This window comes from Excalfactoria chinensis, chromosome 2 (genome assembly GCF_039878825.1).
Source record: "Excalfactoria chinensis isolate bCotChi1 chromosome 2, bCotChi1.hap2, whole genome shotgun sequence".
NCBI classification, from domain to species: Eukaryota; Metazoa; Chordata; class Aves; order Galliformes; family Phasianidae; genus Excalfactoria; species Excalfactoria chinensis.
In genome coordinates, this window is record NC_092826.1 from 110,631,624 (window position 1) to 110,656,291 (window position 24,668).

The 24,668-nt window shown below is 35.3% G+C and overlaps 1 protein-coding gene across 3 annotated transcripts in view; it reads right to left on the bottom strand.

Moving 5' to 3' along the window:
- The window catches only part of ZNF385D (zinc finger protein 385D), a 372,690-nt gene that overhangs the window by 89,340 nt on the left and 258,682 nt on the right, over positions 1-24,668 (bottom strand). The gene's annotated exons all lie outside the window — the stretch shown is intronic.

Consider the following 24,668-nt stretch of genomic DNA (forward strand, 5'->3'; position numbering starts at 1 on the left):
ACAGTTTTCATGGACACAGTATTTTAGTACTTCACAAAGAAATGAAGTACTAATGAAGAAGTTTTGAAAATAAGTTGAAAGATGATATTTCATCTTTCCATTTTGCAGCCTTACATGTTAGACTCACCGGTCAAAGAGTCATCCAAGATAATTTGGGATTAAGTGACTTCCCTTGCATCACTCAGAACAATTCTCCATGGTAGTATTCAACTGGCTTTCTGGCTGGAATAGCCTTTCTTTTTCTTCAGTCCCATCTCATTCAGATTTTTTTTTTTTTTTTTTTTTCCAGTTTCTTTAACAAATAAACCAAGATCATGATAGATAATAGTATTCTGAATTAAAAACCCATGATTGTTCCTTAGTGTTCTTCCAAAGGACATACAAAATTCTACCAGGCCTAAAAAATTCTCCCAAAGGAGAGAAAATGAAAGGGAACTAAACATATTGTCATATTTCTTAATTATCAAGTGGATAATGCCCAATAGTATGATTGCAGCAAAAGAACAGACTAACATGAAATAGACCACCTTGAAACTGAGAGAATACTTTGCAACATTCCTGACAGACATTAAAAAAGTGGTAAGAAAGGATGGGGTAACATGCTTACTTGTTTCTTTCCAATTGCTTACTAAAGTGAGCATCGTCGGACAGTAAATATATGATTAAAACCAAAACGATTTTTTGAAACATGAAGAAAAATATTTTACAATCTCTGAAGATACACATAAAGATGAAAACCTATGGTTCACAAATGCCATTTGTTTTCTAAGCCTCAACCAAGAACAAAGCAAAAACAAGCTGATGAGGAAAGGAACACACACACACCAAAAAAAGGCATTTTCTCATTTTGTGCTTAAGAAAAGAGCTTGAAACAAAAGGTTGACGGGCATAATGAGGTTACACAACAATTCCCAATAGGATCGTTCACATGTGAATGAATTTCAGAAAACTGGACCAAATGTTATAATTGGTACTTAATAATAGTGGGTCTTTCTAATCACAACAAAAACAAAAGCAAGATGTGTGCCAGACAAGAACTGGCAGAGATGCATTTGATTCACTTCTACAAAACTGGCCCTGAAAGAAGAAATTCCTCACAAGAGAGTCCAAAGCAACCACTGCAAATAATTACATTTTTCAAAGTAATGACTGTATAAAGATGTGTTTTAAGAGAGGAAAAAAATACATAGGTCACTGGGAAATCAATGTCTCCTATTTATTTCCATGGCATTTACAACAGATACAAAGAGTAAAATAACACTATTTGGTAGAGCAGATTTTCAGCTACAAAAGACTATTTTTCAACACAGTCATCACCATTAATATGTATTTTCACCAGCAATGAACAAGAACCTGCATGCCTGCATTGTAAAAATCATGCATGGCCATCCAGAACACAGTTTATAGTTCACTTTGCTGTTGCCAATGCTGAAATTCACCAACTACTGCCTCACATCCACAGTTTGATCTCAATAAACATTCAGCAAGCCTTGATAAATGTCAATGGGTGCCATTTTTTCAACATGGAGAAATTCAATTCCACACCTTTGCATCATATGCATTTTCATGTCAGATGTCATTTTGTCAGACTGCCACTCTGCTGCCATCTGTTGCATAGCAACAAAATGTGAAGGAATATGGGCAGGCGACTCAACCTCTGCTACCGTACCACTAATATCTGCCTCTTGACCTTGTGGGCCAACATAATAAAATAAGAAGTGTTAGTTTCAGAGCAGCCCTCTTAATTCTGCAATAGGGCTCACTACAATTAATTAAACTATTTCTAATACATATATTAGAAATATATATATACATATTTATCATGGTCATTCTAATGATCTCAAGGAAGCCATAAAGACCTGAAAAATCCAAGTGATATTTCAAACATAATTAAAATATTCTTCCAATGCTTTATTTTTCAGATGATTTCAAAATCTATCATCGTAAATTTTAGCACTGGGAGAAGTTATAAATCCTAAGCCATACTTGTAGATCCATAGAATATGAGAGTAAATGGGACTCCAAGACACCATTTCACTCATACCTTACACCCTACAAGCATAAAATGTTATGGAAAAAGAGTCATTTTACCTTGGTTTTTTGGAGAGAGGGAGAGTGTAGGGAAGTGATTGAATATTGTCATAAAGTGACAATTATTGAATTTCTCTCCAGGTTCTTAAACAAATGCCAGCCTTTCCTCAAAATCTTGTAGGTGCATTTCACTTCAGTTGGAAGTGCAGATAATTTTTTGGTATAGTTATTTAATCCCCAGTGCTTTTATTTTTTCTCGCTTTAGGTCAGTAACAAAAAATGTTCATAAAACACTCAAATTCTTTCTCTCAGAAGAAGTATTCTGCTGTCTTTCTTCAGGAAATTCAAGCATAGAAAACTTGTGACTCAAGACAATTTTATTTAAATTGTCAGTAATTGTCATCAATAAAGAAAAATACTTTTCTCCCAGCTTCTCACCTTGGAACTGCAGTGCTACAGTGCTAAAGGTATATTCAGCTGCACATGTCATGCAGCTGAATATACCTTTATGAGCAGTAATGATTCAGTATAAAAATAGCTGTAAGAATTGCTGTGCACTGCTATATACACAGCCCTCATATGAATCACTATGAGCATTTTATCTCCTAGCATGGAAAAACATTTTTAGTCTGCTCAGCTTATAGATCTTGTAGGTTATGATCCATAGGAGAAGTCACCAACATGCTTGATATCATCAGCTCTCAGTCTTGCCTGAACAGGTTGAGCGATTATTGCATGCTCAGGAAACTCACTTCCACTAAGAGAGAGAAAAATGTGAAATAAATAGGAAAATGAAATATGTAGTAAATTCTCTTAAATTCTCTTGATATATTTGAAAACTTATAAACCAATGAATGTATGACTTGCTGTGCTTCATAACTGCATATGTAAACAATTAGAGTTCAGTACTAAACTGAACAGGTCTTCAAGGAACATGAGAAAAAAGGTGGTCAGAAGGTCTTATTGTTTTCTGGCTTGCATTTTAACAAGTTATTGGAGAGTGTTAAATTCAGACCAGTTTGATTTCTGCTTCAGTCCTTTGTAGGAAAAAGCAGTAGACAAAGACAGAAAAGAGATTAGAACAAGTAGAGATTATAATACTATTGACTCTACTCTCTAACAATTGAAAAGTCTCACATTTTCTTAAAATAAATGATGGTACTAAATCAAAATTATACTTCCTAGAGGTGAAAAGAACCAGTACTGGGTGTCCATACTGTGACTCTACTTTTTCAGTGATTGTCTACAAATCACCACTAAGGTTCATTCTGCCTACTATTAGTTTTAGTGATTGAATCACCAGTTCAATCCAGCACTAAACAGCTGTGGACAATACAGTTATAGCTCATTCATTACTTGAAGTGCTTTAATTTCTTCTTAGCCATCTCAGAAATGTGACGCATTAAGTAAATCTCAGCATGTTTTTTACTCATTTGGGAAAAGATGGAATACTAGCAATGTACATTTTCATGCTATTTAACCTTCAAATGTCTATCTAAATAATATATCAAAATTAAAATTTAGATAAAAATATTGCCGTGGCAATTATTCTGACACTGACTCCTCAGAGTTTTGTAGATCACACTAGAACTAAAAGAAAGAAAGAAAGGAAAAGCACTTGTTCATTGTGTGCATTCAGAAGTATTAGTGGAAATACTCCAGATACATCAGAGAAGGTTAATCTGGCACTTATCCCACTCTTTCCACAAATACATACCTACTGAAGTTGGAGAAGACAGTTAAGAACATCAAGTCCAAATATCAATCTGTGGAGATACTAGAAATCTTCACTTCAGTTTCTGGAACTGTTTCACTACTTTGCTCCCCTGCCACATTGTAAAAGGACAGTATAAAAGTGGAAAATTCATTCACTTCTTCACCATCACAACAGTTCATGACACCGTCTATTTTAATAGTAGCGATTTCACTTGGACCTAGTTCACTTCTTTTCTTGAGTTCTCTTTTAAAAAGTTACTAGATGCTGATTTCAGTAATTTTAGGTTAAGCAAACTCAAAATGGATGCCCTTATCCTACATCAATCCCAGCTACACAGGTCATGTATGGATCTTTAACACACAAGGTAGTCATAGCTGAGGACTGCAGTGCAAGTTATGCTCGAGCTTATATAGAAGGACTGTGTCCATTGTAGTGGAAGCCTAAATGAGCAAATAAATGCTGTTGGGAACCAGATGGAGAGAAAAACTGAAAAGAAACACCTATACACTGAGCTACTGTAGAGAAGTAGACTCTATAGTTCTTACATCTTGTTACAGTAGCCCCAGCCTGAATACCAGTATTGCTCTATGGTATCCATAACATTCATAATGAAGGTAGGGTGCCCTTGAGTATTGTGAATTCAACAGTGAAAAGAGTTTCAAGTATATTATGAACTTAAAATAGGGAGTCTCATCTAAGTATATCATAGCAATGTACAAAGACCACTTATAGAGAGGTAATTAACATATTAAAACTGAACTATACCAGAAATTTTGGAAAATCCACTTGCACTTTAGCACTAGACAATAGAAGCATAATTGATTCAAAATCATCCATGTCTGGAGTATCTCACATAAACACCTACGGATGTGAAGACAGTTTCATTGCCTGTGAACTGTCTAGTTGTTTCCTGAAAGTCAAGCATTTAATATGCATCTCCACTGCTAGTATATCTTTTCAGAAAAGAAAATCCATTATAAATCCATTATAATGATCCAAGTTCTCATTATTTTGAAGGATTCATTTTATAATGTATAATTTTATGCCTATAGATGGTTTGTTCTTGCTTTTATGTTAAAAGCTGTACACCACAGATATCCACAATACAGAATAAGTAAGATCCTGACAAGATGGTAGGAACTAACATATTACAGGGAAAAATAAAGAATAAAAAGGAAGAAACTAAAAGACCAGTACAAACCCCAAAGGGTTTGTTTCTATCTGCCTTATATCTGCAGGGCTCTCTTAGCACTGAGGTTGTTTTTATTTTCTACCCACTGAATTAACTACAGTTATACAAACAACATCATCAATGAAAAAAATAATCTTTTCTCCTGCTCTTTTAGCTTTATAGTGAAATACTACTAGCAACGAACCCTATCCACTAGCACTTATTCCTGTTTATCTCAACACACATAGAATGAGCTCAAACCTAGATCTCAGCTGGACCTCAGTTTCAAAATTATATCCAGAACTTAATACTTACATTACCGTACACACTTATTTGCCAAGATTAATCATCGGTGACCAGGATCTTTGTGGCACACTTAAAAGGCCAAGGAATACTATCCTTCTCTTTCCTACAGGAACTGAGAGCAAGCAATGGAACAAGGTCACCACAGTGGTCTGTGCCTGAATGTGGATCTAAACCCAACACTACCACTCATCTTGTTTTCTCAGATTAGAGCAGCACCCTTAGCAAAGTCATCTCTATGCATCATGAGGCTCTTGGTTCTTGTACTGAATTGCAGTCTCACCTAATGGGAGGGAAGCTTTCACTTGGCAGTTCTTAGGAGCAGCTGCGGGCACAAAACGTTCTTGCATGGAATAGTATAACTGAAAAACATATTTCCCTCAGGAGCAGCTACAGCCTTCAATGTTCCAAACTTCTAGCCTTCTACTTTTCCTGTATCTTTTTATAATCGTTGCAGCATCTTTAGACACTACTGAAAAACCCGTATTTATTGTAATCACCTTGTAATTTTTGAAGCTGATTGCCTCTGCAATGATTGTGCCCAAACCTGAAGAAAAAGGAAGTCCAGAGACTCAAATACAAAATTAAAAACAATGTGTAGTTTGTTACAGTAAAATATACTTGTATCTGCTCAGATCCTTCTGCAGAAGAGAAATCCTTCTTCTTAAAAAGAGGCATCTGTGCAATCATCAATTTGAATTAATCATTTGGAAGATCTTCTTTTTGTTCTTTCCATCAAAAAATGTTCCATTCACACTCCACATGAGGAGCCACAAAGGATACTCACAGCACATGGTAGAGGCTCATCCTGAAAACCTAGGAACTTTGCCATAGGTTCTTGAGAACAATTCTTCAGCATCGTAGCCATTCAGTGCTTACAAATGGCACTTCTGAAACACCACCTCTCAAGTACCTGCTTTTAGTTATCCACTCAGATGAATGATTACCACCAGTGCAAATGTTCTCTTTTTGTTCTTTTTTCCTATCACTTCTTGTCTTTCTTATTGTTAACCACAACTGGAATTCTAACTCCTCGAGTAGCATTATGCAGTTCTAAAGGTGAGGATTTGTAACATTGCTTATACACTGATAAAACAATACTGCCTCTAAAGACACATAATGAAGGGTTTCATTATCTTTCTCTGACCAAAAACAAAGTAAAACAAGTCAGAAAAGTCCACCTCGCAAGACCTTTTATGTTATCAGGCAGGTCACATTTCTCAACTGTTAAAAATGAATTCAGCTAGAAAATGTCACTTCCATGCTGCTGTCTGGAAGACATGTATGTCATCAAACCTGCTCCTGGATGAGGCTGGTATCTGAATTTGTATTCTTATTTGGTCCGAAACAAGTGCAATTGCTTATAATAAATTAATGAGTGCATTCATGATATCTGTTAAATTAATATCACAATCTTCAGGCAATAAGTTTCTAATCTCTGGATCCTCCATAGAAATCAGACACAGCCTATTTATTATTTCCTTAAGACTCTTTGAGAAAAATGAATATTTTGCTAATAATGGTCAGCAACTATGTAAATATCCAGTAATTCCACCAGTCACAGTAAAACATAGGACGAAAGGCAATTAAAAAAAAACGAGTAAGACAAAGAAAAAAAATACACACAAAACCAACAATAACAAATACATACAGAAATCAGAAATGACTAGTGCAAGACAGAAGTTAATTATTAGGAAAGGAAGTAAAATTGTTCTCCTGTCAAAATTTTCAAAACCTGTGTTGTTCACAACAATGTAAATATACAAGATCAAAGCTGCAACTTTACAGTGGCACGTCGTGAGTCCTGTTTCTAAAATTATACTTTTGCTGTCTAAGATTAATCAGGGTAGTTAATGAAGCAAAAAATTACATTTATAATCCAGTCTGAATACAGCTGTACTGCAAGCTAAAATCTAAGTGCCATTAAGGTAAATGGAATTAATGGGCTGTCCCTGGCAATCTTTATATCTATCAGTTACTAATTAACATTCTTCTGTAAAGAGTAATTTATGGGGAAAAAATGCACAGAGAAGTAATAACATTAAAACTTGCAACATGCACTATGGTCACAGAGTAGCTGTGCAGCTGTAATAGGCAATATGTTGTGTTCTTTTCAACAGAGAACAAGAAAGGACCAACTGGCACTGCACTAAGTAAAATCTTTTATGTTATGTCATTTATTTTATATGACAGCAAATTATTACTACCAAGGATGAACTTTTGTAGGAAATGTTGACTTTGGCTAACAGTGGAGGGATCAAGAAGAGGAAGCAATAAAATCCCAATAGTTAAATTACATACTAAGAAAAATGAACAGTGTGTTATCTTTGTAGATAATGTAACACTTCTAACATACAACTCCCAGCTTGATTACTAATTTTACACATACAATACCTGCACTTGCTGCATAAAAGTATTCCTGTCAGTCTTCACCACAATCTTAATTTGTCTCTCTTTCATTTTTGACTTTATGACATGAATAAAGGTGAACTATTATTTAAGGCCCCCTATAAAATTCCCCTTATCTTCTTGCCTGTAAACCTGTGCAGAATAACTTCACAAGCCATGAACTAACAGTAGAGAATAAATCTGAGAGTGAACATAATAACAGCCCTTTTCTGGACAAGTTATGTGCCTCATTTCTTTTGGAGGAGAGAGAAAAAGCAGAAGCAGACACACAAATATGCAATCTGTGGCATGAATCAAAATCAAAGAGTGATTGTTGCATCTGAAAAATACTCCTCTCAATAAAGGCAATAGAAGCTAGTTGTTCAGAAACAATATCAAAATATTTAGGTTTACTTATAGCATCAGAAGAAAAAATGTTAATCATTCTAAACTAAAAGCCCATTTAAGACCAGCTTTGGATCACTGATAACAGTATTATCCCAAGAAAACAAAGAACGAGAATGATTTTAATCTCCCCAGTTCCTGCCCAAAAATGGTATATATCTACCAAATAATATATTACTACCAAAAATGGTAATAATGCCATTGCTGATGTTTATATGAGATTCATTAAATAATAAGGCATTCCCTATATTTCATACTTATTTCCTACATCAGTCACAATGAATTTTCTTTCTAATAGAAATGACAGTTGACACTAATTGCCATTTATTACCTTCCAATTAAAGTTGTAAATAAAAATTTAGTATAGAAACACATTTTTCAGACAGCCAGTAAAATGCCAACAATAAAAGAATATATGAAAATCCTAACTTACATGAACAGCTATTTTGCACACACTGAAGATAATTAACAGATAAGATTTTTAATTAACTCACAAAGACTTAGCATAATTTACCACAGAGGGAACAAAAAGCCCCTGACCCCCTGTAAAATTAATCGTATTGCTACGAAGATATGTTTTGAATTGGCAAGAATGCTTACTTGTTCTGATAGCACTAAAATGAAATTCTAATAACACTGTATTGTCAATAGGATTTCCTTCCTTTGTCACTCCATCATGACCTCTCTCCCCCCATATAAGATCGCATACAGCATTATTTCTGGACTATATAATTTTAAGCAGTAGCACAGCAGAAGTTTTTTAGAAATCAATGTTAAGCCTGAAGAGAAAAGAAGGAAGAGACTGCAAACCAACTACCAAAAACTACAACAGACTTAGAGAATTTACTGCTTCAGGAGGACAAAGAGAACTTACATAATTTCTTTTTTTTCTGAGGGAGTTGGACATGATAAAAGATAAACCCTGCCAGAATGGATTCAACTGAAATGCAGCAAACACTGAAAGATATGTAGGATATTTTCATTCCATTCAGAGGCAGATGTTGGTGGTATGACAATAGAGATTGAATCTTCCCACCAATATTCCTTTACATTTTGTTGCAATGCAACAGATGGCAGCAGAGGGGTAGTCTGACAAAACGCTGTCATGCATGTGAAGCAAAGGTGAGGAACTGAATTCCTCCATATGGAAAAAATGGCACCCACTGACATTCATGTGGTTACACATAGACAAAGTATGCCTGTTATCTCTCTCCCTATTCTCTTAAAAAGCAGTTTCATAGCAGATAAGACCCCACTTTTTGACAGTTTACCACTGTCCTACTGTAACACCTACTGTTGTTACTCACTGACTAGGAACAAAGTTAGGTACCCCCACCACCTCCATAAGTACATCTCCAAGAAGACAAACACCTCACTTTTCTCCAAGTGGATGAGAATTGCCTGAATGCAGTGAATCTCATTTTTGCTGCTGCTGTTACACCACATCTTCAGAAAACACCTCCAGGTGTCCACTGACAGAAACTGATGAAGAAACTTTTCCTTACAGAGTACAGCTGATAAATAAACACATATAAGTGACAACAGATCAAACTTAATTTGATGGTGCTACTGTATTATTGCTATACCAAAAATTTCTACAAAAATCCAAGCAAAAATCTTCAACTGAGTTAAGAGCATGAAGTCACCAGCCTTTTGTATTCTGATAGGTTTATTTTCTAACCCATGTTCCCTATGAACTGTCAGTGTATTTGGCCATTAGATCTCACAAAGATGAGATCCTTACCTCAATGAATAGTATGATAAAGTGGATGCATAGTGGTAGTTTAAAGGCAAAATAAAGTTTGATCAAAGTATCACCTCAAAATAGAACTAAGTTAAAATTATCTTTTTTACAACAGCAATACTAAGAAGCTACAACTGATGCAGAGGTAAAGTACTGTTATAACCAATATAGACTAAAACAAATTTTTACAGTCAAATGTTATCATACCCTACTTTAGTGTCCACTCCTACTCCCACAAGAGTACTCACAAATATGCTGTGAGTTAAAAATTCTGCTGATCTTTTAAAACTAAAAATGCAGCAATCAAAACCTAGTTACATACAATATTACTACTTGGAAATGACTCAAAGAGAGTTTATATATCCAAATCATTATGTCATCCCCAAACTATGTAAGAAAATTCACTGCCTCAGAACAATGGAGATAATTAGCTTATAATGAGTGTTACATTTGAGAGTCTGACCTCACACTTAACTGAAACATCTGACTTGATGCTTAACTTCATTTTTGTGAAACACTGAAAAGAATGTTTCACATTCTGCCAAGACTGCTGCCAAGAGTAAATCTGCAATAAGCATATACTACACAGTTCAGAAAAATTAAAGTCAATCTGTCACCCATCTTTGGTGGAACCTGAATATGAGAAACTTTGTGTCTCTATTAATCCATCAAAATACACTTGAGGTATACGGGATGCTACAGAATAAAATCATTAAATAAAACCAACCTGAGTTGTTCAGAAGCTAGGATCTACTCTTGTTTGAAATGAGTTGGTTTCTCAGATCAGCACAGAGCAGTATATTCCTTTCTTTTTGCAGAAGAAAATAGAAAAATCATGTGATTTTCCTGTAGTCCTTTGTAAATTTCTAGCAGTCATTGTACTTAGAACAAAGAATTAAGAGTAAATATCTAAACTGCAGATCTATCAAAGCACTGAAAACAGTTTACTTACTGAATTTATATAGTAGGCCAAACCCACATCATAGTAAATTTAAACGCTCTGTGTGTATGGGTATCTGAAAATGGAGAATCTATACATTGTCCATTGCAGTGGATTCCTGCCCTGTACATCAGTCTTTAAATTACCCGGTGCTAGGTACAAAAACAACTAACAGGACTGGACCAATATCAACATGGTAAGAAAGAGGAGATAATACCATCATACTAGAACTGCCTGCTCAGAATATCACATCCTGAAAAAAAACAATAAGAAGGCATGGGCAAACACGTATATATAACGTCCTGAGTTTCAATAGCAGCGTAATTAAACTGCAGATAAAAGTTAATCAAAGACATTTTATTTCATAACATGTCAAAAGAACACATATTCTCACAGCAGATGTTTCGGCAAGTGGAATGCAGATCAAACCTGAGCACTAATTGTGAGCTTCTTCCTCACTGTGTGAATTTTCAAACTGAACACCTCACTAACTGAAGCACTCAAGCAGCTTTTGTTTTGCTCAAGCAAGTGCGTGAAATCTAAACTGCTATTTATAAGCAGTATTAGCATCTTTTGTTTTTAAATCACAAAACATTTGGAAATTAGTAGTTCTTAATTTATGTTAAAATAAAATGTCACATATTAAAAAGTGCTCTTCTCTTGATGGAAAGTCAATTTGGAAATATCCAGTAGGGAACAATATCACAGTTAAATTAAAATCACCAATTTCTGAATGTTGGTCTTTACCTCTTTTGTTCTGTTTTGGTATCAGACAGATACCAAAATATTTTGTAGAAGCTCCAACGTTAAATCCCACATACATCCAAAGTGGTCATCTGAACAAAATCTAGTCCGTGTGTCTAGATCCTCATCCTCAGGCTCATATCTTTATCTGAGAGTCGTCATTTGGACGAGAGGCAGCATGATCTCTCATAGTTTAGGCTGTACTAAGTATCTTGCTTTACCCTTATTCCCTATCCTCCCACATTCATTTATACTCAGAGATCCACCAAAATTATAAGCACTGAAAATGATTTTAAGTCTCTCTAGAGTAAAACTGCAGTAATGTAACGACCACCATTTTAGCGAAAGCATGTCTTAACAAGATATTTGCCTTACCATATCACTATGTTTTATATTCCTTTTCCCAGTACTAATCTCATCCTTTACTCTTTCTACTTGATTTCTGTGTTCTGGAAAAATTGGAAGGGAAGTGAATGGAAAAAAGTAAAAGAAAAATCATTCCTTGTCCAACACCCCACAGCTTTAAAGCCTTCCGCATGAGGTTACATGGTAAGGAATAACTCCCTTACTTAATTCAGGCCAGATGTTGTCTCCAGATGTGCACTCATCATTCATTAACAACCAAAACATTGCTGTTCTATTAACATAATCTCAGGTGAAACCAAGATATCTTTGATGGAGCGTCCACAGCTTCCTTGGGCAAACTAGTATATTGTATGACAACATTAACTGTGGAAAAAAATCATTCCTGATATCCAATTGGAATATCCTGTATCAACTGGCTACTTCAGATAAAGCATTTTAAGACAGCATAGTGACTATATATCAGGGGAAATTCTTTACAGAGAGAATGGTGAGATGCTGGAACAAGCTGCCCAGAGAGGCTGTGGATGCTTTGTTTCTGAAGGTGGATGGGGCCCTGGGAACTCTGGTCTAGTACCAGATCTGGATGTTATTGGCCCTGCCTGTGGCAGGGCGGTTGGAACTTGATGATCCTTAGGTTCCCTTCCAACCCAAGCCATTCTACTATTCTATGATTCTATAGTTTAGATACCTAAACTAGTCATCCAGGCTTCTGCTATAGTTATGAGAGATAACCACTCATGAAGTTGGTTAATGTAATCACAGCTCAGGATCTCAGATGGAATAGGATGCATTCTGTGGCTATGAATCCTTCTGCTTTAACTTGGGAAAGAGATAAATGGTTGCTTAACACTGGGCATTTTGATTTAGAAATCAATTTAAGTCAGATATGTATCGTCCAATACAACTAACTTCAGTTTCTGCAAGAAAAGACTTGCTTGTATCCTCACACACTGGAGGTTGAGCAGCTTACTATGAAAAAAGATTGAATTGTTAAGCATGTAGAGGTAAGGAAATCAAAAGCCAGATTTGTTTTTTTTATGGTCCTCTTATATATTGGAATGGCCTTAAATTAAATATCTCAGATCCCACTAACATATTCAAATATCATAATTTTCAATACTGATCTTTTAAATGGCATTATTATTAGAGCAATATATCTATTTAATGATTGAATATCTAATTTCATGAAAAAAATAAATAAATAAATAAATAAATCCTGTGATTTATTCCAACATCTATTTTCCTTACTCTGCACCACAACACTTTCATTATTTTCTTTCCAGACAATAGTGAGGGAAATATGTAGCAGCGTTTTTGCTGTTTTATCTACTACTAAGTTTAGGGGAATCTACTAACTCACCTTTTAAATCCTTATGCAAATGACAATTTGAGGTCTAATATGCAGTTTGATTAGGACATTTGTCTTCACAAATCAAATATATTCAATTGCATTCTTTGTTTAAATCACTTAAGATTGATTAGAAAGCTGAATGTAATCAAAACACTTCCTTTAATTAATCACCTACCTAAGGAGGAGCCAGTAGAAAGTCCTAGAATCATAGAATCCTTGGAGTTGGAAGGGTCATGACCTTTTAAGGTCATCTAGTCCAACTCCCCTGCAATGAACAGGGACAAAGTGATGGCATCAAAAATCATACTTGAATAATAAGTTAAGAAAAGCTCAATAGCTAGAACCACATGTTTCTGAGGAAGACATAACATAAAATGTGTAGATAAATAGGATAGTTACTCAATTTTACTAGAAAGAATAGGAAGTTGATGCAGTAAAGCATCTCAGATAAAATTTTGCATCAAAGAGCTGTCTGGTTGTTGGTGTTTTCTGTTTTGTTTTGTGTTACGTTTGATTTTTAACTTTGATCCGATAATTTTGAGTGTTTATCTAGAGCCAAACCATTGTAATTCACAGAAACAGATTAAATCTGAGCCATAAATCGTTCGTAATCATAAATAAATTTATCTCCCCATAAATATTTCTGTCTGGATGAAGCAAAAAACCAAATGTCTTACGGAATGAAGTATACTTTTACCTTCAGCATAATAATGAATACAGAAATGTAGTGTTGGTAACAAGCAGTCATTATAGGTAAGTCCATAATTAACACTTTTTTTTTTTTTTTTTTTTTTTTTTTTTCTAATGTTTGGGAACAATGTGATAAAAGTTTGTAACTTAAAAGCACATATTATCTAAGCATAAGGCATTCTGATAGTGCAGATGTCTGTTATGCTTTGTTACTTGTAGGACTCTCCAGGCACATTACATTTCTAAACTTTCTGTGAATATTTGTTTATTTTCAGAACAGAAACCAAAGTAGGCAAACAAAACCTTAAGGGAATGAACACACTATCACTCTATTACAAAAATGGCAAGTAGACTGGAACATTACAATGGAGAAATTACTTTCCTAAAATCAGGGAAAACTTGACTAGGCCCTGAGAATTGTGATTAACTGATGGGGATGAACAATCTGCAGAACTAGCAGAGACTCATTTTGCTGAATTAACGGATTTCTGCCAAACTGCTAAAGTTGTCCATGCCAAAAGAGTCATGAGTACACTGCATTCATCTGCTCCAAGTGTAGAACTCAACTGAAAACTAAACAATGACAAACAGAAACAGATCTGGTAAATAACCTGTTTGCAATTACAATCTAAGAGGTTACTGCAGGCATGTCCAACCCACAGCCTGTATGCAGCCCACCCCCCTCCTTGTGATTTAAAGGCAGTGGCTCTTCCCCATGGAGCAGCCTCAGGCACGCTCCCATTGCTCAACAGCAACCAAACTGTCAGTGTGCTATTAATGCCATGTCAGCTGAAATCAGGCCATGGGAAGGGCAGTGCTGTGCAGCGCTCATTCAAGTGATGGCAAATAATTGTGTTTTTTGATATACTGTCTGAACACAGGGCTCTGAACAGCAAAGAATATGCAGCTGTCTTCCCTTTTTAACAAAGGATTTTGATAATAGAAGCACTGAATCCTGATGCTGGAAAGCATCTTTAAAGTTCATATAGACCAACCCCTTGCAATGAGCATGGACATCAACAGCCAGATCAAGGTGCTCTAAGCCTCCCTCCAGCCTGAACTTTAATGCCTCCAGTGACAGGGCTTCCTCCACATTTCTAGGCAACCTATTTGAGTGCCTCACCACCCTCACTATGAAGGAACTGTTCCTTACATCTAGCCTAAATTTCTCCTCTGCAAGGTTGAAATTGTTTTCCCTCGTCCCATCACAAAAGACCCTGCTAAAGAATCTGTCCACATCTTTCTTACAACCAGAATTTAGAAAATCCCCTACAAGTCTCCCTGGAACTTTCTCTTCTCCAGGCTTAACAGCACTTTCAGCTCTCTCAGCCTGTCTGTCATGGGTTAACCTAAAATCTACCTGCACCCATGACAGGGGTATAGACGGCCTGCAGGGCCGCTATTCCAAAAAGGAAAAGGGAAAAAGGGAAAAGGAAAATAAATACAGCGGCAACAATCTAAGGAGGCACACTTATTTACTAAATACTATATCGGAATACAGAATAACACAATATAATACAATATAATTGGAATTAAGGCTAACGAATCAAGTAAAATAGGAGAGAGTGAGTCCCGAAACCGAGAGGCCTCCTGTAACTCTAGGCGAAAAGGCTGGAACGCTCCCACACAGCTCCCCCCTGGCTGGCAAGGTCCAAGAGAGCGAGTCCAGCACTGAAGTGAGATTATATAGAGTCCTTGTCATATGACTGACCATGATGTTCTCTGGGACATTCAGTCTTCTTTTGTGAGCAGCAGATTCGTCAAAATTATCTATGCTTAACATGATGTTATGATGTGGAATACTGATAGCAAAATTACAAAATTGCAAAACCATGACACTGTCCTCATAGGAGAGGTGTTCTGTACCCTGGATCATTTTTGTGGCCCTAGTTTAAATGTTCTCCAACAGGTCTGTGTCTCTCCCATACTGAGGATTCCACATCCAGATACAGTACTCCAAGTGAGGTCTCACCAGTGTAGAGGGGTGACATAACCTCCCTCAACCTGCTAGCCACATTTCTTTGGATACAGTCCAGGATATCATTGTCTTTCTGGGCTGCAAGGCCACCTTGCTGGCTTATGTCCAGCTTGCTATTCATCAGTACCCCCAAGTCCTTGTCAGCAGGGCTGTGCTCAATCCTCTCATCTCCCAGTTTGTACTGGTAGTGGGGGTGAGCTTTGCTGAACCTCATGAGGTTTTCATGGGCCCACTGCTCAAGCCTGTCTGTGTCTCTCTGGATGGCATTCCCTCCCTTTCAAGTGTCAACTGTATTCCACTGCTTGGGATTTCAAGACTGCCAAAAATAATCATCAATTTATGTTTGTGAGACCATTTCAGTTGGTATTAAATACATGAACTGTGAATTTTCAAAATGGGTATATTGAGTTGCAACCGGATATTTAACTCAAAAATCTGATCTTGCCTCTTTAATGGACTTTCATAATCCCTGTCTTAGCAGAGAAAAATATCCTTCACAATCCATTCACAATCACTTATTCATGTTATTGCTTTCTGGCAGTACACACATTGTGAACAATTACTGTCAACAATGAAGTATTGCAAGAGTAAAAACTTCATAAAAAATCTCTGAAAAACACCTTGAGACCTCACTAAGAATGGTAACCACTGCCATTGAATCAGACGGGTACGTTAGTTTCACAAAAACTAGGACAACTATTTCATGTTCTGTTTTTCTCCGGTACTTTAAAAATATGTTTTAAGAAAAATATTTAAAATTAAAATGGACAAATCTAAAATTAAGCTTCAGGTAGCAACTGTTTTAATGGGCAGATACAAATAAAGCGCTTGTGATAATTACTTAGTAATAAAATAGGTGGACATTAAGACCAAATTTATGTTACTCAGAATTGACATCTCATATGTAAAATTATGATGGATAAGTAAATTGAACTAAACTAAGTCCCAAGGTTGCGTCTTAAAAAACTTATTTAAACCAGAACATTTGAGGTTTAAGATCATCAGACGAACTTGAACAGACAGATATTATTTTGTTCTTCGTGCTTTTGTATTACCAGTTTGAGGAAGAAATACATATAAAAAAAAAAAAAGCTAATTACAACTCAGATACCATGAGGACAGAAAACAAACAAACAAAAGCAAAAAACATCAACAAAAACCCAACCCCAAAAATATATGAATGGCTTGTTTATAATCTTGAGTTTTGTGCTGTCTTTGAACAGTATTCATATTAAATCCCCAAGCTTCCACTGTCACTCACAATCTCCTGTCGCCATACAGGACTTCCTTGTTCAAAAACTACCTGGATATTACTATCTGTAAGATGGGTAATTTTTATCCAATAAGATTGCCAAGCCATTTAAGAATCACCTCTATAAGCAAAAATGTTCTTTCTCAGAAAATAAATAAATAAATAATTGAAAACAAGAACAACAACAAACAAAAGAACAACAACAACAAAACCTTAAAATTTGGGGTCTCTTTTGCATTCTGTACTACAAATAGACTGGAAAAATTAAGCAAAATCAATGACTTTTGATACTATCATGTGATAAAAACCTACTAAGGCAATTATTTTCTAGCATGGCTTTGAATTCTGGAGCAGTGTATACTTACTGCCAGCAGTAGCTGCTTAAAAATCTGCTGGTTACATAATCATATTAAATCTCTGAGAAGGTTGAAGACTTAATTTTTTTCTAATGATACCTAAAGACCAAAGCAGATGATTGGTAATCCTCCTCATATTTAAGAGATGTTGCACACTAAGACATATTTATTGCAGTGCAAAGTAGTTTTTTGTTTTGTTTTTTTTTATGTGTGTGTGTGTATTACTGATTAATCTTGTGTCTAACAAATTTTTGAGATGTTTAATTACTAAAGTTCAAGTTGTTCATCACAACCTTTCTCCTGATGCTTTCCATTCCATAGAAATGCTGTTTTAAAAAATGTAGATAAAATCCTACAGGACTCTATTCTAGGTCCAGTTAGTACAAAGCAGAGATACTAATCAAATCCAACGAATGAACAAACAAGGATAAGAATCCTAATGCATTTTACACACCGTATTATGTATTCTCAGGTTCAGAGTTGGTTAAGATTATGTTGCTTTCTCATTAAACAAACAAAAAAATTAAAAAAAAAAAAAAAGAAAAATTTTAGCAAAATTGGTACTGCATTCTCTTACTTCTTTACATTGAAAAGTAATACAAATACTATCAGTCATAGAAATTTGCTTGTTTGTACTTTCACCTGAGCTGCTCAAGTGACACTAAACATAACAGATCCCAGAGATAATTACTTACTTTCAGGGTCAGCATCAATTTAAGTGCCAAATTGATGCTGTATCACAGAAGCTTCTAACAAAGAAACTGAAAGATTTTTGAAAAAATTACACTGGTTTGTGAAGAAACAGCTAAAGGACATAATTCTAAATGAAATATAGCTTTTCCCAGTCTACTGAACATTGGGATCCTAGCAATTTTTTTTGTTTTGTTTTGTTTTTTTGTTTTGTTTTGTGAAATTAGGGCCATTTGAAATAGATGCCAGCATTCTAGAAAAAGCCTATTTGAAGGGACAGGATTTTTTTTATGACATAACAGAGGATACATGCATACTCTCTGCATTGGTTGAGTTAGACTTTGCCTCCATTTCTTGCTCTGCTTAAAAGAAATAAAAGGCACTGAAGACCAAAAATATGCATGGAAATTTAAGGATAATTCCTCATAATCAGTGAATCCTTACTGAGGAACAGACAGTAAACAGCTGTGAAACTATGTCATTTTAAATATCTGTTCTTAGAGAAGGATTTTCTCTCTGATTTCAGAAGTACAGACTCACTAATTTCATGCTGGATTAGTTTAGTTTGAGACATTTCCATTAAGTACCAAGGTAATTTCTCTCTCCTCTTTCAAATTTCGAATAAAAAATAAAATTACGTTTCAAACAAGTACAGATCCAGTAAATTAAAAATATATATAATGGATATTGAGATAATAATTTTGCTACAAAAAGTATCATGAGATACTAACTTCCTGCAAAAAACAGGAACGTAAAGGAGTAGTTCCTGTCAGAAATAAAGACATAAGGACTCTAAGTCAAAACTGGAAACTTCAAGTTGTTTTGCAGTTTCCCCACTTAGTGAGTCAATATGTATGTGGCAAATGCATCTTTCAAACAGAAGTTCTGAAATAGTTTCTAAGTCCCCTTGGAAACCTTCTGTTCTTCCTCCCAACTCTCTTCCATATCCAAAAGAGTACATATTACATTTTCCAATCCTTTCACACAGTTGTCTGTGCACGGTTGCTCCTCTCCTAGACATTGCTCTCTCATGTTACTTCCTAACTCCAACAACAGCTTTTACTGCTTCCCAGACCTAATAGTGCTGCTTAGGAGTGCACTGCTATAATTAACTTAGGCATCATCCCTATGATTAATATTTGTCATCTGAGTCCTAGCAACACCAATAACGTAATGGGGTTGGATCCATTAGCAAATCAGTAAATTTTAAACAAAATAAGAGTAAAGTGATGGACTTCATCCACTTCCAGCTCCCACAAGAAAAGCACTATATATAAATCACTCTTAGACTTTTACTGTTTATAGCAAGCCATAGTTCACATACTCCTATCTCTTATTCAGGTTGCCCAAGGAAATTTCTCTGTCTCTCTCTGAGTATACTAGGCACCATATGGAGAAGTGAATGAGGAAACTCAAGTCACCTCATTCAAAGTTAAAATTAACAAACTTTCCTGCTGATTCAACCTACTTCAGCATGTTACCTCATGGGGGGCTATCAAATGCCAAGACAACACATTTGGCTCAAGAACTTCTTAAAATACACCCCTCTAGAGGCAGAGTCTGGAAAGTGTAGGTATGGGCATTCTCAATTATTCTGTTCTTCCTGAAGTTGTCAGATAGAGGATAAAGGGAAAGACAATACTTTGGACTCATCCTCTCTTTTGTTAACTCACTGAATCATCCTCAGATATCAATAGCAGTTTTACATGTTGAAACCAAAGGTTTATTCATGAATCAGTCAGATCAACTACTTATCTAATTAGTTAAAGAACAACAACAACAACAACAGCAACAACAAAAAAAAACCAAACTGATAATTATCTTTTTCTATTTTCAAAATACCAAATTGATATCTTTGTATGGTGGACATGACTCAATTTTTATTTTTAATTGTCAAGGAGTTATCTAGATCAATCTATATCCATATCAAGGGGGGCAGTACGCAAAAATTACAAAACCATGACATTAATACCAAATGAACATGATGGACTAATGATAAGCTTGGTGAAATCTGCGTAGAAGAAAAGGAAATTAAGGCTGAAGGTTTATGTCTTTTCTGGCTTCTCAACAAATGTCCAAGGAACAGCTAGCTCTGTGTCTGACCTTTATAAAATTTTCTTCAAATATTTCATTCACAGAATTATTTTGTTCAACTGCAAAAGTTCTTGCCATGACCTCTATTTATTAGGATCACTGTCTCTGCCATTGAAACATCCTAGAAATTTCACAGTAGCAAACTAGTGAAAGAAACTGCTTCTGATCAGCTCTTTGGCAGGCTTTACACTACTTCCAGCTGTAATTTCCAATGTCTCCTTCCTATACATCTTTATCTTATCCACAACTTTAATTCAGTTATAGACTACTTTTGTGAGTCATTAATATAGCTTTTACAGTCCACTCTAAACACAACTGTTTTAGAATTTATTTAAATAATTTATTTTGACATTCTAACTCTTTGTGATTGAAAATAATGTGTAATATGTCATCCAAAACTTACTCATGACATCAAAAAACATTTAACATTTGATAAAATATGACACAAATCCATTAATTTATATTCTTTTAAATCGCAAAAATCTGATACTTACCTATGTGATGGAAAACAATGTACAATGTACAAAGACAACCAATGCCTTTTTGAGAGATATGGGTTTCTGAACAATTATTTATGAATTATTTTGATCACTAAATTAATCTATGCGGATGTTTACACAGAATTACTATAAGTATTCTGTACAGCCAAAGGAAAGATGTCAGAAAAAAACCAATAGTTGCATTAGGATTTGGTGTGCTATATTCCAATTCTACAACACAGGTCCAACACAAAACATTCTGAGATTTTCTTTCTTTCCAAGAAAAAAGAAAAAAAAAAAAAAAAAAAAAAAGGGAGGGGGGGGGCGATATAAAATAATTTAGGCAAAACAAAACATAAACATTACAGAAATACTCCATCAGAGAATGTGTCATGACTCCAGATAGATGAATGTGTCATTTGGCATGTGCCATTTACTAGCCTAGTGACTAAGAGTGGGAGAGAGCCTCAAAGATTTTAATTATCATAAAGGATAAAAGTAGGTATGTTCTAGGACAAATTCTTGAATAACAGCAGAAATGTTATTGCATGCTATGAATATGCAGTTAATGAGGTATTTGTGCTTAGGAATGCTTACAGCATGTTAATTTACCCGTTTTGCAAGCTCATCCTTTTTTCAACATATCTTTGAAAGTTCTAAGAGAAAGAAACTGCAGGTTGCTCAAACAATAAAAACTTAAAATCTGTAAATACTTTTTCAGCTGGGTTTCAACGTTAGCTACACAAACATCTCTAAGGCAGGAAAGATACATGTTTTATTTTAAGTCTTAGCAAATGTCTATCAGTAGTAATAATTGTTTAAAATGTTATCACCCTTGGTCCTCCTCAGACTGCAGTAATCTAATAATGTCTCCAAGTAATCCCTTTTCACATTAATTGCAACTTTTTAAAAACAGCATAACAATCATCCATATTTAATCTGTAGATTTTATGAATTATACTTATTATATAATTTATTAATGTTTCAGATTATTTGCAGAATCAAATGATCACTGATCTTTTCCATCTAAATGCAATTAAAACAAGTGGTGTAAACATCAACAGTTCAACATTATTTTAAATAGTATACAAAATGCTTCATAAAATTTAGTTTTAAGTAATTCTACTCATCAAGACTTGGCAAATTTAAAGATCATTTCATGTAATTTCCTTTATAAGAATATTTTGATGCAAAGGAAAAGCCTTAGGGACTCTTAATCCTGAGTAAAGGTTTTGCCATTGCCTTTGTCTTGGATAGCATGACTTACTGACAAAAAGTTATCCGTCAGCCTACTGTGCAGTTCCCTCTAGCAAATGTGCAATGGATAAGATAAACAAGTCTATTCCTTCATATTACTAATCATAATTTAAATAAAAAAGTATGTGAGATATTTAGATCTTCTTGATTGTTTTAACAATAACAAGAAACTGCTTTGTAAATAAATAAAAACACACAAAAACAGAACAAAACAAACAACAACAAATAGAAATGAAACAGAAATGTCATATTTAGTAATTGTGGAATAGTAAATAGGGGAGTACACAGCCCTTTATCCTGATCATTACAAGCCTACAGCAATACTCATGAAAAGTCTTCGAGCTGGCACTCCTTAACATCCTGTATGAAGTGTTTGGATACAGTATGGTCACAGGTGTTTTCCCTAAGACCTTTTCCATGGTGGTTGTGTCAGGCTACTGGAGTTCAAAGAGTGTTTGGATGGCACTGTCAGATGTGAGGTTTGGGTTTTGGATGGTCCTGTGTGGAGCCAAAAGTTGGACTCAATGATTAGTTGTGGGTCCCTTCCAACTTGTGATATTTCAATTCTGGAATTGAGAATTAAGTTAAAAGTCCACCCATTCTCAAATGGCAAAAAGAAGTAGCATGAACATACGTTCTTCAGCCATAAGGTGTTGAGTTACTGGAAAGTAATGCACTACTAGCAAAATCTTGAAGAAACATAAGGTGTATGCACGTGTGTTACATGCTCAACCAGTGCAATGAGGAACACCCTATCTACATCAGTAGAGTGGAGATGAAAACAAATACAATCTTCAGGTGGCAATTGTCAGATGACCACTAACCTTGAGACACCAAGTCTTGAATGCAGCCACATAGCTAAATGCCAGGTGAGACAACACCAGAGGGCCAAACACAGGTGATACTAGCATGCTGGACGTAAATAAACTGGATAAGCTAATAGATTTACCGGAGGCACAGATGGCTGGTTGACACAAAAACTGGACAGCAATCCAGAAACACCTATGGTCAGATGATTTATGTCCACATTACAGTTACAGAGATGAATTTCAATAAAGGTACAATAATTTTCAGCAAGGGGAGGTTACATAAAACCCAGGTTGTTTTAAGGTAATCTTAAAATTTGCTTTCCCAGGAGAATGCACATCCTAGAAACCTGGATTTCCACTGAAAGCAATCACAGAAAGTTGGAGCACACTTGATAAAAATTCAATTTAAATAAAAATAAAAAAATTAATGGATTTTTTTAAATAGTATCTAGCCATTTATACCCATGAGCAAACTCCTGTAAGCTCTCAATGTTGTTTTTGTCTGTGTGGTAACAGGTGGCAGCTGCTCATCATAATCATAGGAAGCTGCTAATTCTCTAACTGGAACATAATCCTAAAGCTGTTCAAATAAGATGTGAAGAAATGCAAGCAATCTGAAAAGCAGTGTCAGGACTGCTTCTAAAATGTAAGATAACCCTAAGAAAAAGAGAACAATATCTTTGTTGATGCCTTGGTTGAAAGCTGCAGGAGTCCCAAATGGTAGTTGCAAGAAGAAGCCATAAATATCTCAAAAAAATTGCAAAAGAAGTATGATTAGTTTTAGTCTCAGGTTTAAATTTAGTAGGATGCTCATTACCCATGCATCAAGTCCAAAGAAACTAAGAGGAATCACACTGCTAGGTAGCTGAGACATGATTTTCCAGCCACTCTGCAGTGGGAAATCACAGGCATGCAAACACAGGCAACCACTACCTGAGGGCTGCAGGAACACTCATTTATGCAAAGCCAGAATATGAGCTCTGTTCCCTGTCTATCACACAGAGTATAGACTGTACAGAGGAACAGAAAGATAGGGTACTCCTGGAAATCTGGAAGTACCCTAAATTGACTCAAAACTGAAAAAAAAAAAAAAAAAAAAAAAAAAAAAAAAAAAAAAAAAAAAGGATCTTAATTTCACCATGTTTCCCACATTTCCTCTACATCAGAGAATCAGAACTTTAATTTCAGGGCATAGGCTAAGGATTTAAAAGTACAGTAAATAAATCTAGCTAATTCAAATAACTCAATATTTCATACTGACATTGATTCATTCCTGTTTTGCAAGCACCAGAGAAAAACTTTGAATTGCCAGAATTTATTGTGTTGGCGCATTCTTCTTCCCCTGCAGAATTCTTAATTAAATAGCCTGGCCAATTATGGGAGTGTTACTGTAATAGAGAATTCCTGAACCCAAACACTGTTTTTACAATCAACCTAATATTTTGAAAAAGATTTGACTAAGCAGAAATTGAGATATAAAGAAAACTACAGCTACCTTACAGATCAATTGCAGTGCTATGGAAAGGATAAGACCAAGCCAAAAAACTTGTTTGTTGACACCTGTAAATGAGCAGCCATGCAAAGAATATCCCCTGAAGCAATAATTCCCTCTATTTGTCTGACAAATTAACAACTTGGTGCAGTACAGTTCTCCACCTGGTAAAGGTCCTTTTCACTGAAATAACATTAAATTCATCAGCAGCACAGACTGTATTTTTAATGCCAAGTTTTTCTACAGAGACAATATTTCATTTTGACTCACATGAAACCAAGTCCACTGCATTGTCCCCTGATTATTCCTTTCTGGAAACACTGCATTCTGACAGCATGCTGTCACTACTGAACTTTAAAGGATTTTATATGCTGAAAAAGCACCACTGGAAATTATTAAAGTATTAGGAAA